The 16,718-nt window shown below is 39.2% G+C and overlaps 1 protein-coding gene across 1 annotated transcript in view; it reads left to right on the plus strand.

Annotated features, from left to right (window-relative positions):
- The first annotated feature begins 5,384 nt into the window (after positions 1–5,384).
- The window catches only part of Zbtb20 (zinc finger and BTB domain containing 20), a 751,404-nt gene continuing 740,070 nt past the window's right edge, over positions 5,385–16,718 (plus strand). Inside the window, exon 1 of the mRNA XM_029470523.1 lies at positions 5,385–5,437. The gene's annotated coding sequence lies outside the window, so the exon portion shown is untranslated. The remainder of the gene's footprint in view (positions 5,438–16,718) is intronic.

Raw genomic sequence — 16,718 nt, forward strand, 5'->3', positions numbered from 1 at the left:
CAGCTGGAGATGTTCATATTTAATATCTGTCCACAATCTAGTGTATGTACCACATAGTGAGATGGACATTGCTGGTGTTATTACATCTAAGATCACATAAACCTATAGAGACAAGTTACAAGTGAATTACAGGAAAAAATAACCCATATCATATGAATCTCAACAAAATCTAGAGCACTAATAAATCATAAGTACTAACAGAGTTTTCCTAGACATAGATACAAACACTATGTGCAAAACTTAAAAAAAAAAATGTCTATCAAGGCAGGTGAAACATGTATGCAAACCCACCCCTAGAGAGTACAGGCTCAGTTGGAGTCTAGTGAAGAATATAAAGTGAATTCAAGACCAGCCAGACTGTAAAATACTTCTCATGATAATAATGAAATAGTCTATCTTAATGCAACAGTAAAATGGTCTGTGGACATCAACTAAGATAACTGGTAAACTGTATGAATCTAATTAGAAGTACCTCGATCAATTACAAGAAATTACAAGAGCTCATGGATTCACAGCACTGCACTGGTTACGTTTGTGTCAACCATGACCAAATACCCAACAGAGCAACTTCCAGGAGGAAGATTTTATGTCGGCTCACTGTTTTAGAGGTTTGAGTTCTTGATCATTTAGCACAATGGACACAGGATAAATGTCATGTCAGTTGCAAGATGTGTACAAGAGGAGTGTGATGATTTGAGCATGCTCAGCCCTGGGAGTGGCACTATTAAAAGGTGTGGTCCTGTTGGAGTAGGCGTGGCCTTGTTGGAGTAGGTTTGTCACTGCGGGTGTGGGCTTTAAGACCCGTGTCTTAGCTGCCTAGAGTCAGTTTTCCACTAGCAGCTTTCAGATGAAGATGTGGAACTCTCAGCTCCTCCTGCACCATGAAACTGAAAGAGACAAATTGCAGGCTCTCTGCTAACTCTCTCCTATCCTACATTTTATTGTGTTTTGGACCCTAGCAAGTGTACCACCTCCACGGCCTCTCCTCCTCTTCCCTTTCTTGCCGTGCCCTTGCTGGTTTGCCTTACAGATCTCTTACATGTTTCTAAACCTGTTACTTTGACATCACAGATTAAGCTGGTTTTAGGCAAGTGGATCTGTGGATTTGAATGGGTTCCTGGGCCTTTCATTATGCTAGAAATCTATTTACTGTTTTTGCTTTTCCCAGTGAACATAGATCTCTCCCTACATCCACTTGTGCATTTCAAATATAACTATCAATTATATTCTCCACCTACTATCCATAAAGTACCCAAAGTTAATTTTTATGTATTATTTAGAGATCAGTTCTGATTTATCTAATACCATTCACTAAAACAGGCCCCTCTCTCATGATCTCTGTTACCAATTTGCAATTTTAACAACATGCCATTTATGTAGGACCCTGTTTGTGGTCTTCCCCCCAGCCCCAGTAAATGTAATCAGTATACTACCCAATACACACAATACACACACACACACACACACATCCCTTATTCCTCGTCTCCTGGGATTACATTCTGGAGTCAAGTACATTATATCCTAATTATGTGAAGTGTTGCTGGAAACTGCTTATGGCTTTGGTATGACTCTTCAGCTTACAACAAAGGTTTGAGCAGAACAAAGAGCAGGCATTGGAAGGAGAATCTGAGGATAGAGCAAAACCGGCTAAGCGCCTGCGACTCCCGTGAAGGAGTATTATAAAGGGCTTCAGACTTTTACCACATTGTGGGTTTCGTGGTTCAAGAAAATTTTCTATAATGTTTCCAGGGGCAGGAGAACTTGCTTGACATCTGGGGTGCATGTGTGCTTACAAGTGTCCTCCTTAAGTTGCTTGGAGAATGACTCATCTAACCTTAATGCTTTGCATATTGTCCTGACAAATTTTGCTGTCTAGTTCAATTTTATGCCACTAGGAGAGGAAGATTTTTATTTTCCTATTTTCTTATTGCTGTTAATGTGTTTTTGTTATCAGTGAGCTCATGTATAGAAAACCAGGCCTGTTCTTTAAAGGGTAAAACTATTAAGTGATGCGTATCATATACAGGGTTGTAAGTTCCCTAATGGATCCCTTCTAAATACCAATATTACGTCGGCAATAAGAGTATAGCCATCCCAGAGAATAATTGTTTTTAGACAAAACTGGGTTTATGGATTCAAGAAGTTCCCAAGCCTTTCGTTATGCTGGACATTTATTGCTTTCTCCTGTGGGCTTCCTTTGAATACTTACTGGTCACTGAGATTTTCTCAATTGTCTCTCAGATGGTAATATTTTATATTTTCTGATATACTACAGGATTTTATATATCACATCACTCAGACATTCTCTACTTCACCTAGTGGTGCCGTTAATTATGCTACATGGTACATAGTTATGTTATATATGATATATACCATGTAGCATAATATATACATATATATATTATGCTGCAGATATGTAGTGCCCTCATAGAATCTAAGCCCCATGAGAGCAGTTACTGATTTATTTTATTAATTCAGCATAGTGATAATTTCAGTGTATTCTGATTATTTCCAACTCCTTTGGAAGGCGGTGTTTTATATACTCCCATGTCGTAAATGATGCAAACATGCATAGCAGAGTAATTTGTTTCTTTTCTTCTAAGAAGCAGAGAGTTCTGGAGTAAAAAAAAAAAGCCAAATCCAGTCTTAGTTTTGGTATTTTTGTCTCCATTTAAAATTTTTAATTAGTGTGAAGTGTGAAGAATATATACTTATGCTTGTTGAGTGAATAAAGAAATAAACTACTGGAAAGAGGCAAAGAGAATGTGATTAGATGACTAAAAGACATTTTTATAAACCTTGTCTAGGCAACTGCTAATCTTTTTATTTTCGATCAACTTTTTTATTTTTAATTTCTTAACCTTTTTGGACACAATTTAAAAATGTTTATTCATTCATTTAATTTTGTGTTTGTGTAGGTACATGATGCAAGTTTAGAGGTGAGAGGAAAACTTGGGGCAGTTGGTTCTTCCCTTCTACCAGGTGAGTTATGGGGAATCAGATTCAGATCATCAGTCCTTGCAGAATCCCCTTCACCCACTGAACCGCCACACCAGCCCACCAACAGGCACTCTCCAGTTCTCTTAAATGTTAAGGAGAAAATATCTCATGCCCCACAATTAGGGCATTCTTAATACATGTTTGGGGTGTCTCTGTCTGGGAGAAGTAAAAAACCACAGTAGTCAGGGTAGCCATGCAATGTAAACATGAACACTGAGCTACTCCTTAGAGCCCAAAGCCTTTTAACACCAGAATTGGACAGTAAAAAATACAGGTAGTAACACCTAAGGCCTCGCCTGCCTTGTCACTGTTATATATTTTACATAGTTGCCCTTATGATTCCTCATCATAATCCTCACATTTACAAAACACTGCAAAGGATCTTTAAAAATTTATGAGAAATGATAAGAATTTGAAGTAGTCATTTCTTCTTAAAGTTATGGGGTTAACTAGTTGCCCACTTTTGTTAAATTTTACTTAATTTTCTCACGTGAAGCTCATTGTTCTGCACAGACTATTCCCTGTAAATCTTTTTATACACAAATTTAAATCCACACTCAGTAGCACTTTTTACTTTGAACATCCTTCATTTCTCTTATATTTTAAGCAATTTCTAGATTCTGATAGCCACACCCATAATCTTCAGAATGGCCCTAATGTACTAATGAAGTCAAGGCCTTGTGCTACTTTTTTTTTTTTTTTTTTTTTTTTAAGTCAGGGCTAATTTTGTTTTGCTTATGGTCTTGCCAGACTTCTACTTAGTCAAAGCAAACATTTGATGTTCAAAGTATTCAGTGTGTGTCAAGGAAACCTACGTGAAATCCAGGCTTAAACTTACTTCAAGTCTACCTGAATCTATTTTTCAAGTCTATAATCTATAAGATTATTTTCTGTATTAATAACCAATACTACAAATACAGTTCCTTTGTATGCTTGGTGTTTCTGACAAATCCCTTTCGTGACAAATTAAGCTCCTTAAAAAGTATTAGTTCTTATTTTGGCAGGAATTCTTTTTCTTTGTAGAGTGAAAAGCCATTCTTTTTTCCATCTTAGTCCTTTTAAGGAATTCTTTTCAGGAATCTATCCTCGGCTTCCTGCTGGCCTCAGGCCTCACCCGCTTCCTCCTCCACCCCGCCCTTGCCTGACCAGCATTTGTTAGAATTTGGCTCTGGGGAGTACTATGCTGAGTGACAAATGGATGAAGATGAAGGTTTTATTGAAGCATCTGAACTGCATTTAATTTTCCGTGTTGCTTTATTCCTTCTAGCTCCCAGGATATTGAATTTTGTGGGCTTCAGTTGGGTCGTCAGTACTTCAGGCGTTTAGTAATAAGAAACATAATCTGCTTTTTCCGGTAGGATAATAAATCCTCATTGATATTAAGGGCGGCTCTCTGCAGACGGTTTTACACGGTATTTTTCTGTAGAAACACATTCCCTGGGAGTCCTAACACTGCTCCCGCCTCTCTGTCTCCCTGGGCCGCAGGTCGCCTCCCGCCCAGCGGTCCCTCCCACCGCCAGGATCCTGCTCGCTAGGACAGCCACTGCCCGTGACCGCGACACCCCCTCCTCCCTGCACTGAACCCCTTCCCTCCCCTCCCCCTCTGGGCGAGCCAGACAGCGGGTAACCGCCGCCTCCGCTGGGGCATCCCGGCTCCATAGGCGGCGCGCGGCAGACACCTGCTTCTCACTGGCCGCCGCCGCTGCCCCTCACCCCGCAGTCCCCGCGACAATTGGCCCCGGGCCGCCGCCCGTCATCCTCTAGCCCCTCTTGGAGTCCCGCCTCTATCCTCGGGTCATTTAAGTTTATCACAAATAAATAAATAAAGGAGGAAATAGAAATGCGTAGAAAGTAAAAGCAGTCAGGAGGGGGCGGGGACGTGGATGAAAAGGAGGGTGGGGAAGTGGAGGAGTAAACAACCAAACTTGATCGTGCCTATAGTGACCAATCACCGATCACTACAGTCCGGTCTGACGGCCTCTGTCGACCAATAGTTTCCCAGCTCTTGGATCACTGAATAACCAGAGACCGCTGGCCTCTCTACACAGGGCGCTGGTGGGCGGGAAGAGTTGAGAACATTGACCAATAGACTGTTAAAACTGCTCTGAGTGAAGTTTCCGCTCACCAGTCGATGCTTGAGATAGCGGATTGGGTGTCTCTTAGGCCAATCAAAGATGACAGAATGAGGGAAGGGGCAGTTAGGGGAGGGGCCGCAGAGGGGAGGAGGAAGAGTGCATTTTGTTTATGGGCGGCAACCTCACGAGGGCTGTCCAATCGCTATTGGTCAGCTGAAGCAGCGAGTGACATGCGAGCCGCCCAATAGTAGGACAAGGTAGAGGTTCGCGGCTTCGGGCGCCCAATGTGGGCCTTCTGCCGAAGAAGTAGGGGCGGGGGGAAGTTTAGGAGTTGAGGAAAGAAGATTAAAGAGCGCGAGGAGGTAACGCCAAAAACTCTAATTTGTTGTGGGGCGGGCGGGAGGGAGGGGTGTGTGCGTGCGGAGCGCGGCCGGGCGTCTACGAGTCGCCGGGAGTCGGGGGTGGCGGGCCGCCGAGGAGGGGGCGGGGTGGGGCCGCGGCGCGAGTTCCGAGCCGCAGCCCGGGGCTTCTGCCCCGCCCCGCCCCGCGCGCCCTCCCGCCGCCCCTCCTCGCGCCCGCCCGGCGGCCTCGCGCGACCCTGTGGGGAGGGTCTGCCGCTGGCCCGGGCGGGGCGTCCGGTCGTTGCCACTGCGTCTCGTCTCTCCTCCCCGCTTCTGGAGTCGCGGCTTCCCAGAAGAGGAGCTGAGGGGCACCGGCCGGGGCTCCGGAGCTGTTGGCGGCGCCGGCTCCCGCCCCTCTCCTCTCCCTCCCTCCCTCCCTCCCTCCCTCCCTCCCTCCGCCCTCCCAGTCGCTTTCCTCCCGCGCAGAGGACTGGCTTCGGAGAACCCGGGCTGGGAAGCGTAGCCCCGCCTGCCTTGCTCTCACCGGTAGACAGGGGGGCTTGGCAAGGATTGAACCCTGTCCTCCTCTCTTTAGCCTTTGGGCCACTTCCGAAACATTAAAAAAAGAAGAAAAAAAAGTTAACGCTCTCTCATACCTTGAGACATAAAACAAAACAAAACAACAAAACCCACCCCATCCCCAAATACAGGAGTATGGTTTTGAAGTTCAAATGTGGTCCTCTAATTGTTTTAATGCTTTCCCCTGTGTGGGGGGCTCTCAGGGTCCCCTTCAGCCCCTCCCCTTCCTAAGGATGCAGAAGAGGCAGGAGGCAGGGATTTCGTAAAAGTTGTATTGATAAACACACTTGCACAAGCATATGCTAGGCACACACACAGACTATAAACATTAGCGAAAAACACAATATGGCGTACAGCTACGCTACCTAGCTCGGTAATCTGATGATCTCTTACTCCGAACCGGGTCAAATCAGGTCTGAAGAAGCAAGACAGTTCTCCAGCAGAAATCTGAATGGCATGGGAAGACATTTGGAAGCTGCACCTGATGGTATAGTCCTCAGAATCATTGGCCCAGATCTAAGTTGAACATGTTACCTTTTTAGACTGTGAAATTTTACTATTTTTTTTAAACACACACACACACACACACACCAGAATGTCACTAAAGTGGACTTTTCTCACTTTGGTATTTTCTGCTATAAAAAATTTCAGAGTATACAGTGATTTCAAGTGAACAGTGTTCCAAGTTTCTGCTGCAACTTGTTGCCATTGAAAAACATAGAACATCCAAATACCAGTTTATGGAAAAATAGTGTGAGCTCTCAATTCTAGGAATCTGGCTATTTAACATCCTCACAGGATTTACTGGGATTCCTGGTTTAGCTTCTTGTCTCAAGGACAGTTTTCTATATTGTGGGAATAGACCTCAACCTTCTGAGCCTCTCCACAAATGACTATGTCAGGATCTGAGTACATTTTGTATTTTTGCGTTACAGTTAGGTTTGACTTCTAGGGAAAGTAGATGAAACAAACCAACAAACAACTCACTTATTCTCTCAGACCCTTGCTCGTTAGAATTCCTACTAAATCGTCAGAGTGCACACGCAGGTAGGACATGGTGGTACTCCAGGGTCAGCATCTCTTGAATCCTCCCAAGAAACTTGGTTTTAGAATTGTTGAAGAACCACAGATGGTTCTGTTCAGTTGCTCTAGTGTAAAAGCCCAAGATTGGGCTTCTGAATTCCATTGAATTCCAGTTGCAGAGCTTTGTGTCTGAGGTCAAACGGCGCTGAAATAAACCTGTGAGGAGAAGAAATTGGAGTTTTCTGGAAGTCTCTGAGCTGCCCAGAGAGTGAGGCAATCAGGCATTATGGGGCTTTGATTCAGGTCTTAGATGACTGAAGTACAAGCATTTCAGATATGAAGATCAGGTTGACAGGTATACCCCCCACCAGGCTCCAGAGCAATAATGCCCTTTCCTGATGACCTTCTAGTGTTTATTAGGTTAGAGAAAAAAGCTTAAAAATGATTAAATTTTATCCATGTCCCAGAAGCTGTCTTTGTTTGTCTGCCTAGGTAGGCCAGCATTTTGGGATTGTCACTATACCAAAATCCTGAGTTTATTGACCAGGTAGTGAGGCAAAGACTATGTTTTTACTTGAGGGCGATGCTGGGGGTGGGGTGGGGTTTAGATCTGTTAGATATGGTGCTGACTCTGACACCTAGTTAGGTGGCAAGGCTTTGGGACATAGAGCGTACTCCTGTTTGCCTGTATGACTTTGACTGATTGATAAAGGAAAAAGATAGAAGAGCAAAGCCTTTTCAAGTGAGTTATTTTTGTGTCATTTCTGCAGATTTTCGGAAGACTTTTGAGACAAACTAAGCTTCCCAGATAAAAGCCTAGACTGAATAACTAGGTCATTTAGAAGAGCAATACAAGCTACAACTAAATTCCTGTAAATGATTTACAACATAAATGAATTTAAATTATTTCAGATATGGAAGGGAAGTTTTATTTTCTGAAATAGTCATGGCAACATCACCAGCTTGTGTAAGGCAGTTCTGGATACTTGGGACGGAACAGTGACGCAAGGGGGAAATTGTTGGTCTCTGTGGAGCTTAAATCATTAGGTAATGGACTTTGTCTACTCCTCATTGCTAAGAGATTTTTTTTTTTTTAAATTAAACAATCCAGCAGCTTTCGTGTTTTACAAACTAGATTTTAAAGAAGTTACCAAGTTTGAAGGTATAGAGTGTGTTTATGATTACCAGACAATCTGAAAGAACTTTTATTTAAATTACTTATACTCTTTGTTTTTGTGAAATGTTTTCATAAAATTTCAGAAAAATTATTATTGATACATAGGGGATTTAAATTCTTATTTTTATCATATGTTTGGAATAAATAAAATGCTGCTTTACAGTAAAATCTTGTGTTTTCACATTAACTGTAAAATTTCTATGTGGCATTGTCTTACTAGCAAAACTGATTAAAAAAAAACCATTAACTCACTAACATACATGTTAATTTTTTGCGTAGGATTTACTTTAGGAATTTACCTGAAAAATCAAGTATGTCAAAATTTCCCAGTTTTTGTTTTAAAAGGAAAAAATGAAAGTTGTGACTAACTTGCAGGTGACATTAAAGAGTAGAAAGAAGACTGGAAAACACATAAACAAACTAACTTTGTTTTTAACCCTTTCTTTTCACACTCCAAAATCACTTGATTGACATTGCTCTGGTTTAAAAAACCTTTATGATGCAGGCATACTATAGGAAAATTTTTAGCATTATTTTAGCCATTTTGTCTATAAGAAAAAAAAAATCTAGGTTGTAACAGAAGGAAACTTGGTGTCTGGTTCAGTGTGTACTGTATGCTGTTGAATTTTAAGTGTGTGACTTCACGCAGTGAGGACCTCACCTTCCTAGCAGTTGGTTGCTAGCTCCCAAATGACAAGTTCTGATTTTCAGTATTTTGCTCTGTCAGTTATGAGTCTGGTTTTGTTATTGATATATAAATTTACTCCTTACAGGAGACAGCTTTTATTATACAGAGCCCACCACATTCTCTGCTCTTGTGTTTGGCTTTTCAGGCCTACCTTAAATCTCTGAGTTAGTACATATTTTAGTCAACCTTTTCCAAAAAGGGGACATATTGCATTTAGAGCACCTCGTGGTTCATATACAGAGATCCCTGCATAGGAAGGCTCAAATCAGAAGAGTGAGGGAAAAATAGAGACTTTTAATCTACTAGAATAGTTTCAGCTGATTTTTCTTGTAGAAGAATGGTTAGAAGAATGTTTAAAGCTAAGTTTTTCTATTTCTAGTAAGAGTGATTGATTGTTGTATCCGTATGAGCAGGTATTTCTAGATAAACAGTTTAAGGTAAAGACATACTCTAGTGCTAGATAAACCCACTCTTGCCCTGTGGTCCTTGGTGTGGAGTGTTTTCAGTGTTGCTGAGTGATTTTGTTTGACACGCTTTGTTAGTTACCAGAACTTTCCTGTGAGCAACATAGAAACACAAGCTAATTAAATCTTTGTAGATTTTATAATACTTTGGGCTAGGATGTTATTTTGGAAGTTTTAAAAGCATGATTACCCAGCAGTGCATAAAATGAATGAAAACTGAAATGGGAAGCTCATGGACTGGAGTCCACATAAGATGTTTGAGTGTCAAAGTGAGGTGGCCTTAGTACAAAAGATAAAATCTTGACATGTGTCAAGTTTCTATGGTAATAAATGAAGCATGACTAATTGTATTAGATTTCGTATTTGTAAGGTATGTATAAGCGTGTGTACAGTGCATTTTAAGTCAAAATTTGGGGTGTTATTGGCTAGACGTAGTCATTTCTTTGCCAGAGATACTAGGCTGTGTGAGGGCTAACCATCTGTCAAGCAATAGAGACAAAGAAAGGTTTTTTAATATAGTAGTGTAAAAATCTCTACAAACTTGTTTTGAATTGTATTGTCATTTTGTTTTGGCCTTCATACTCTGTGTTGAATATGTACTGGGTCAGTCACCCCGTTTTGTTTTATGAACAAACCACTCAAGGCCAGATAAGGTCATTGTTGCAGCTGATGAGATCTAGAGGCAAGATAAAATATGTTTTGATTTTGCTTTCATGTAATGATCAAAAACTCACAAGTGGGTTGGCCACCCACTAGCAATTATTCAAATGGTTTCAAGAATGCTTATTTTCACCCACCCAGCCTCAATTTTGGGTGTCTTATTTACTTACTTATTTATTTAGCTTTATAGATTCAAGCTTTATATTTTAGCCCATTCCTGAGCTGTTTGGAAGAAAAAAAAAAGTAGCAATAGGAATCCAGATTGCCTGTTTTAGGTACAATATGGTGTGATGTGAAATTGAAACAGCAGATTGGTGAGAAACTTGAGTTTCAAACAAATATAAACTAGTTTGTTTAGTGAAGTCATACACAAAACAGTCTCTATTGACAGGGCAAGATTATTATTTTCTTTTTCAGTAATTTCTACATCTTGAGGTCACCTTGGTTCTTTGGGTCAGCAGTCTATTTCCAAAGCATCATGTTCGGAAACGATGTCTTAATATTGCTGATTATAATAATATACTTAAATATGGCAGGCCAAGGAATTATTTATAGTAGTGCTAATTATATCAATAAAAATAGCAATATTAATACTGAGTGTCAAAATCCATTCTTGACAGTATGAAGTAAACAGAACTATAGTCAAACAAAGCAGCCAGCTTGTCTTTATTGTCAGCTCATGAATATGTACGTTAGGAAAAATATACACAAGAGTTTTGAGTTGAGTATACTGACTTAATCTCTTCAATTGCTTTTGACTTTTATTTTCAAAGAAAAAAATTGATTTAGCAAAAGACAAAAAAGATTGGGATTTCTAGTTTTGAAATTCTTGGTGCCCATTATCTTTCTGTCATTGGTAAGTTTCTTGAGATTTACTTATTTCTACTTCAGTGCTTTTTATAAATGATCAGAAATTAATTTTCTCTACCTTTTGGAATACAGATTAACATTGCAAAAGGAGCCATAAGAGCCTCTAATGCTTAATAAAAACAAAAGAAACAAAACCAGCTGTTACATTTATATCCTCTGTCCCTCCCTCCCTCCCTCCCTCCCTCTGTTTTCTTATAGTACTTCTCTTCTTTACTCCTTTCCCCCATCTCTCTCCCTCTCCCTTTCCCTCTCCTTTACTTTCTTCCTTGTCCAGTCCTTTCTTTCTCATGCTTAATATATCTTTGGCTTTCTTTAGACATCAGAGATGTCCTTTTCTGTAGTTCCTATTTAAGGAAAAGTGTGTGTATGCCTGTGTGTGTGTGTATATATGTGTGTGTGTGTGTGTATATGCATATATCTTTTCAATACTTTTTGTCTGTTTGGTCTTTTAAACTTATTTTCCTAATGTTAGATAATTAAGTAAAAGTCATTAAATTCAGAAGAGGGTTTTAAAAACACGTTATTATCTACCTTTCCAATCCCTTCTGTATTAAACTTAATTCTTTTACTTTATTGCACATGACCAAAAATCTGGATGTGAAGTAAGTAGAGACAGCTGTTGACTAGTTGTATGAACTTGAGCATGTCCTATGGTCAGTGGTATGTCACAGTTTAGTGATATTGCTTTCAGACATATCAACTCTAAATGTAGACACAGTATCAGCTACTTGTTATCTTTTATAATTAGAAAGAATAAATTTATTAGTTTGCATAATTTTCCCACCAACTCACCCTGGTTCAGGAAGCTATAGTAATAGGATTTATAGTTGATTGTATCTAGCATAAAGTTGTTTAATTGAAGAAAGCTGGTAATAATAGAGTGAGTTAGCTAACAGTCATTTTCTAATTCCATACAATATATGTGTAGATGAATGTATATTATCTTCAAGGAAAACAGGTGAGTTTGGGTTTTATATCCCTATTCTAATTTAGATTAAGTTTGAGTAACTAAGAGCCATCTCCAGAACCAGGGATGGTACACATATAAGGCCAAGGCAGGGCAGAGATACGCATTGAAACCAGCAGATCCTACTGATTTCTAAACATCTTTGTGTACCTTTCTCCTTAAAATTGCTCCAGAAATCACTGCCAAGCATCATCATGGACCACTAAGAGTTTGCGATACAAAGCTTTTGTTTTTGAGAAATCATGGTAGTGCTAGCCTGCAGTTAGGCAATACATTTAATTGCATTATGGAGAATGACAGGTTACTGCAATAAGCTGACTTGTAAACCACTTAGTGACTGTTTATTCTATGTCACCAAACTTTGAACTGTTTCTGGAGGAATTTGTAAAAGCCTGTTTAGAATCCAGTTTTCAAAATACCTGTTGGTTTCCATGAGGTTTTGATGGATGTGAGAGGTGAAATAGCTTGATATATTGATTTTATTTAGTTCATTATGAAATTTAACTTTTGATTTCTTTCACCTTATAGTCACAGAGTTTTATACCAGGCTCTACTAAGCTTATCATGGGATATGATCTAGAAGTTTTGTATGAAACTTTAATTTTTCCTTGATGCCAACAGCCAAAGGGAGGCTCTGTTTTATTTGATAGTATAATAGATATGCTAAATACATTTCAGATTACCGGCTCAGATCATATCAGTGTACCGGAGTTTGCATTATTTTGAGTAGTTAATGCCTATGAATAAAGAGTAAAGTATTTATATATTTTCATACAGAGTTTCACTATGTAGCCACTGGCTGACTTAAAACTTGCTATGTAGACCAAGTTGCCATTCACCTCATAGAGTATGGCCTGCCTCTAGCTCCTGAGTGTTGGGATTAAGACATGTGCTCTCTATGCTTGGCAATAGTAACATTTAAAGTTAATTACAATTTCAAATAGTTAGCTAGCCCAGCCACTCATGTGCCCTATGTCTGTAAAAATATAGCAGGTACCACACACTTTTCAGAGATGCTATGCTCATTCTGCTGAGTGTACCCATGTTCAGTTTGATAGTCTGAATCCTGAGGGGTAATGAATTGATGAACCGTCGCTTCTGCAGTTCTACTTTTCCTCATGACAGTATTTCAGGTGTTCATTTGTACTCTGACTTTAGCACATAATGAAATAAAGTGAAATAATAATTTTGGATGGTTCAAACAGTTATATCACTGAAAAGACACTGTGGTTAAAAAAAATTAACATTCAATTCATGCATGGCAGCTTTTCTCTTCAGGTTTATTGTGAATGGTACTCTTGTGTTTGTTCTTTTGACAGCCTGTGGTACCTAGTCTTCTTAATGGCTATGGTGTTTGCATTTTACTGTTCTTTATATAACGACTCTCAGAGTAGCACCTTTGAAAGCTTGGGCTCATAATGCAATTTCTTGCTCTGGAAAGGGTTTTAGAGCAAAGAATTACTGTGTTGGAGTGGTCGGTCTTTTTAGCTAAAAATAAGTATAAGAATGAAGCATAGAAGTTTGTGGCCATTCCTCATTCTGTGTAATGGAGGTTATTTTCCTGTATTTGTAGGTATATTCTCCCTCTCACCGGCTCTCACTTATCTTACTGAGTTTTGCTATCCAAAAATGGACATCTCTGGTGTAAAGTTAATCTTGGTGTTTCAAGTACAGTTTGACTCTCACTAACTTCTGTTATTCGGGATTCAGCATTTGAGAAGGTTAACATTTAGAACCATGCCACCCTGTTAAGGATAGATGTGGCTGGCTCTTTGTTTATGTTGAGAGCCTTCATGCTGGTTTGGTACTGGTCACACAGAATGGACTCATTGTTGGTCATGATATTTTACATCTATGTGATGAAAGTCTTGCTTCGTAGCTATCCATTTTCTAATTTTCAACTAATTCTTGTTCAAATTTAACATCTTGAAAATTGACATTACCCATTATAACTTTACCAGAGCCAGACATCTTTACACATGCTTGTGATCCCTCATCTTTTTAGCTACTTAATGAAATTCCATCATGGCAGAAGTTCCAATAAAAATTTTATTTACTGTGATTCAGAAAAGAAATATATCAGCTATATCAGATACCACTATCAATGGTAAAGCAAATCTACTTCGATCAATTCAGGATATTGTGTGGAATAGAGTACACAGAATTACATTACCTGCCGATTCAAGGATGAAACCCAAATTTCATATCCTACATGATTCCTATCTAGATAGTAGGACAATAAACCACAGTACTTTGTGCACTTCAGAGATTGCAATTGAGATTCTTGGACATTTTATATGAACTTACAAATTCTTGAATGAGGAATGGTCACAAACTTCTATATAATTAAAAAAGGTTTTCACTAATTTCACTTTATAGTCTGAGTTATTTAGAAACTGTTCCCAATTAAACACCTTACCATTTGTGATATTCAGAGAGCAAAACCACAGTTAATCAAAACCAATATTGATTGGCGTCTATGCTGTGTAAACCATGTGGGGGAATGTTTGAACTTCTGTATAGTAGCTGGCATGCTTTTAACATATGCATGGCTTGTTAGTATATTTGAGAAATGTATCTGATTGCCCAAAGTTACAATTTGTTTTTCTTCTAACTGAAATCACAGAAAATTGGTTTGAAGTTGTGTTAAAACAAAAGATAGTTGTGTCCTGGAATAGCTAAGAGTGATATTCCATTAATGCTTACATAGGATGATGAGTAGCTGCAGCATGTTTTAAGATGTGTTTTTGAGAACATATGTAAAACACATCATTGTTTTTCTATACTGTATTCAGCTTACTGGCAAAGCTGCTGATTTGAGGGAATGCTTATAGCATTCAAACCCACTTCAGATCTATAGTCCCTCATCCCGCTCCCAGGCTTCTGTTCATTTGAGAATTTTAAAATCAAGCTGACCCGTATGAGGTTTTTTTCCTTTTTATTTTTAATTATGAGATGCTTCTCTTTGTGAATGAAATGACTGTTGAGATATGAGAACAGTAGACATGGCTCCTTGGGCAGGTAACATTATTCTGAACATTTTCCTCCTTTAGTTAAGCACGCAATTAAGAGAAAAGTGCTCAGGGTACATATCAGAAAGCAGCAGATGTTGGAAGAAAAATTTGGGCTCCAGAAGTCTCTGGACCCCTGTGGTCAGTTTTTATTCATGTTACGTCTCCAAAACTCCCACACTAGAGTAGCTAAACAGCATCTTTTCTGTCTTCAGGGCTGAGCAAGCAGAGATAGAGGGCAGACATTGTTCTCTATGTATCTTGGCAGGGAATTGACAGAACATCTGCTTTTCACCCTTGCAGTATTTCTGCCATTTAGGGTACTCCAGCAACCAGTGCTAAGAGCCAGTGACATAGCAACAGAAACTATCAGATTGCAGGGCATGGTAACAAGGGCAAGAGGGAGGTCACGTGGGAAAGTCAGACTATACTGCTCAAGTTACTGCTTACTGTTGGCAAAAGTAAATGAAACTTGAGTTTGGAAAAAAAAAGTCGGGGAGACCACCAAAAAGAAAGTCAAATAATGAGTTTTAGGTATTAAGAAACATCTCAGATGAATAAATCAACGGATGAGTCAAAGAACACTGTCCTTGTTGAAATATGAATCAATGAACTAGAAGGCCGAGAAATACATCAAAGCTCTTAGAGAACAAAGATAAAACATGAAAATGTTGAATAAAGATGGTCGAATTTGGAGGCTATTGAAATCCAACTTGTGAGTGCCCAGAATTACAAAGGGAAGAATTAGAGCAGATGTGTGTAGTTAAATACTAAAGTACTAAAATACTCAGCTCTGAGAACCGTATCAGTGTGTGACTTGAAAGGGTTTACTGATTTGTGCTCTTGACTGAAAGAAGGACCACACCTTTACAGACAGTATGAGAACAATTTTCCATTCTAAAATGCATGAGATGAGCGTCTAAAGAGAAAGGGCACATTTCTGCAGAGGGGAGAAGCTGTGTGTGGAGTTCCTAAGACGCTGGCCAGTGCTGCTTCACCTGGGCAGGAATCAGGAGGTGCTGCAATGGAGTTTCCAGACTGCAAAGTCAGAGAGCACCTAAGATTATATGCATCTAGGAAGTGATAAAACAGAAAATGTCTTAGCTAAAATAAGCATGATGCAGGTCATAGTAAGAAACCATTATTTAAACAACAAACCAGCAAAACAACCAGTAAAAATCAAATTCCAAAGCTGACAGTTTGGAAAGATCAGCATCATTCCTACACCCTTGCTGCTTTAGTTCACTGTCAACTATGAACATTACGACAAGATATCAGTGATACAGATACCAGTTGGCATAGAAAATGAGAAAGAAACATGGTAAGTTGAATTATAGGAAATGGGTAATTTTTATTTAAATTATTTGAGGCAGTGGAAAATTTTGGAGTCTTTTAATTTCATGGAATACACCATTTTGATAAAGAATGTACAAAAATTATAGCTGAATTATAGTTCGATTTTCTTACAGAAATTGATACAAAAAAATCTAAGTAACAAATAGTACCAGCATCAGATCAAAACAGTATTAGAATAAGTCTTAGAAGATTTACTTAGGTAGAAATGAAAATATGACCAAATAAAGGGAAATCTATGATGCTAATTGATTAACTGACAAGTGTAATATTTTAAGACAACAGTATCACTTATTTTTTCATCTTTCTGTGACAGTGGCCTTTGGAGCTATTAGTTGTCCTCTGATAGCCACTTTAGCTAGATCATAGAAGGTTTTAAATAATTTTTCCACTGCCTTGATTGGGTAACCCTAACCATTCAAAGAAGATCTAATCCCAGTTCTTCACAAACTATTCCACAAAATAGAAACAGAAGGTACTCTACCCAACTCATTCTATGAAGCCACAATT

Source organism: Mus caroli, chromosome 16 (assembly GCF_900094665.2).
Source record: "Mus caroli chromosome 16, CAROLI_EIJ_v1.1, whole genome shotgun sequence".
In the NCBI taxonomy this organism is placed as follows: domain Eukaryota; kingdom Metazoa; phylum Chordata; class Mammalia; order Rodentia; family Muridae; genus Mus; species Mus caroli.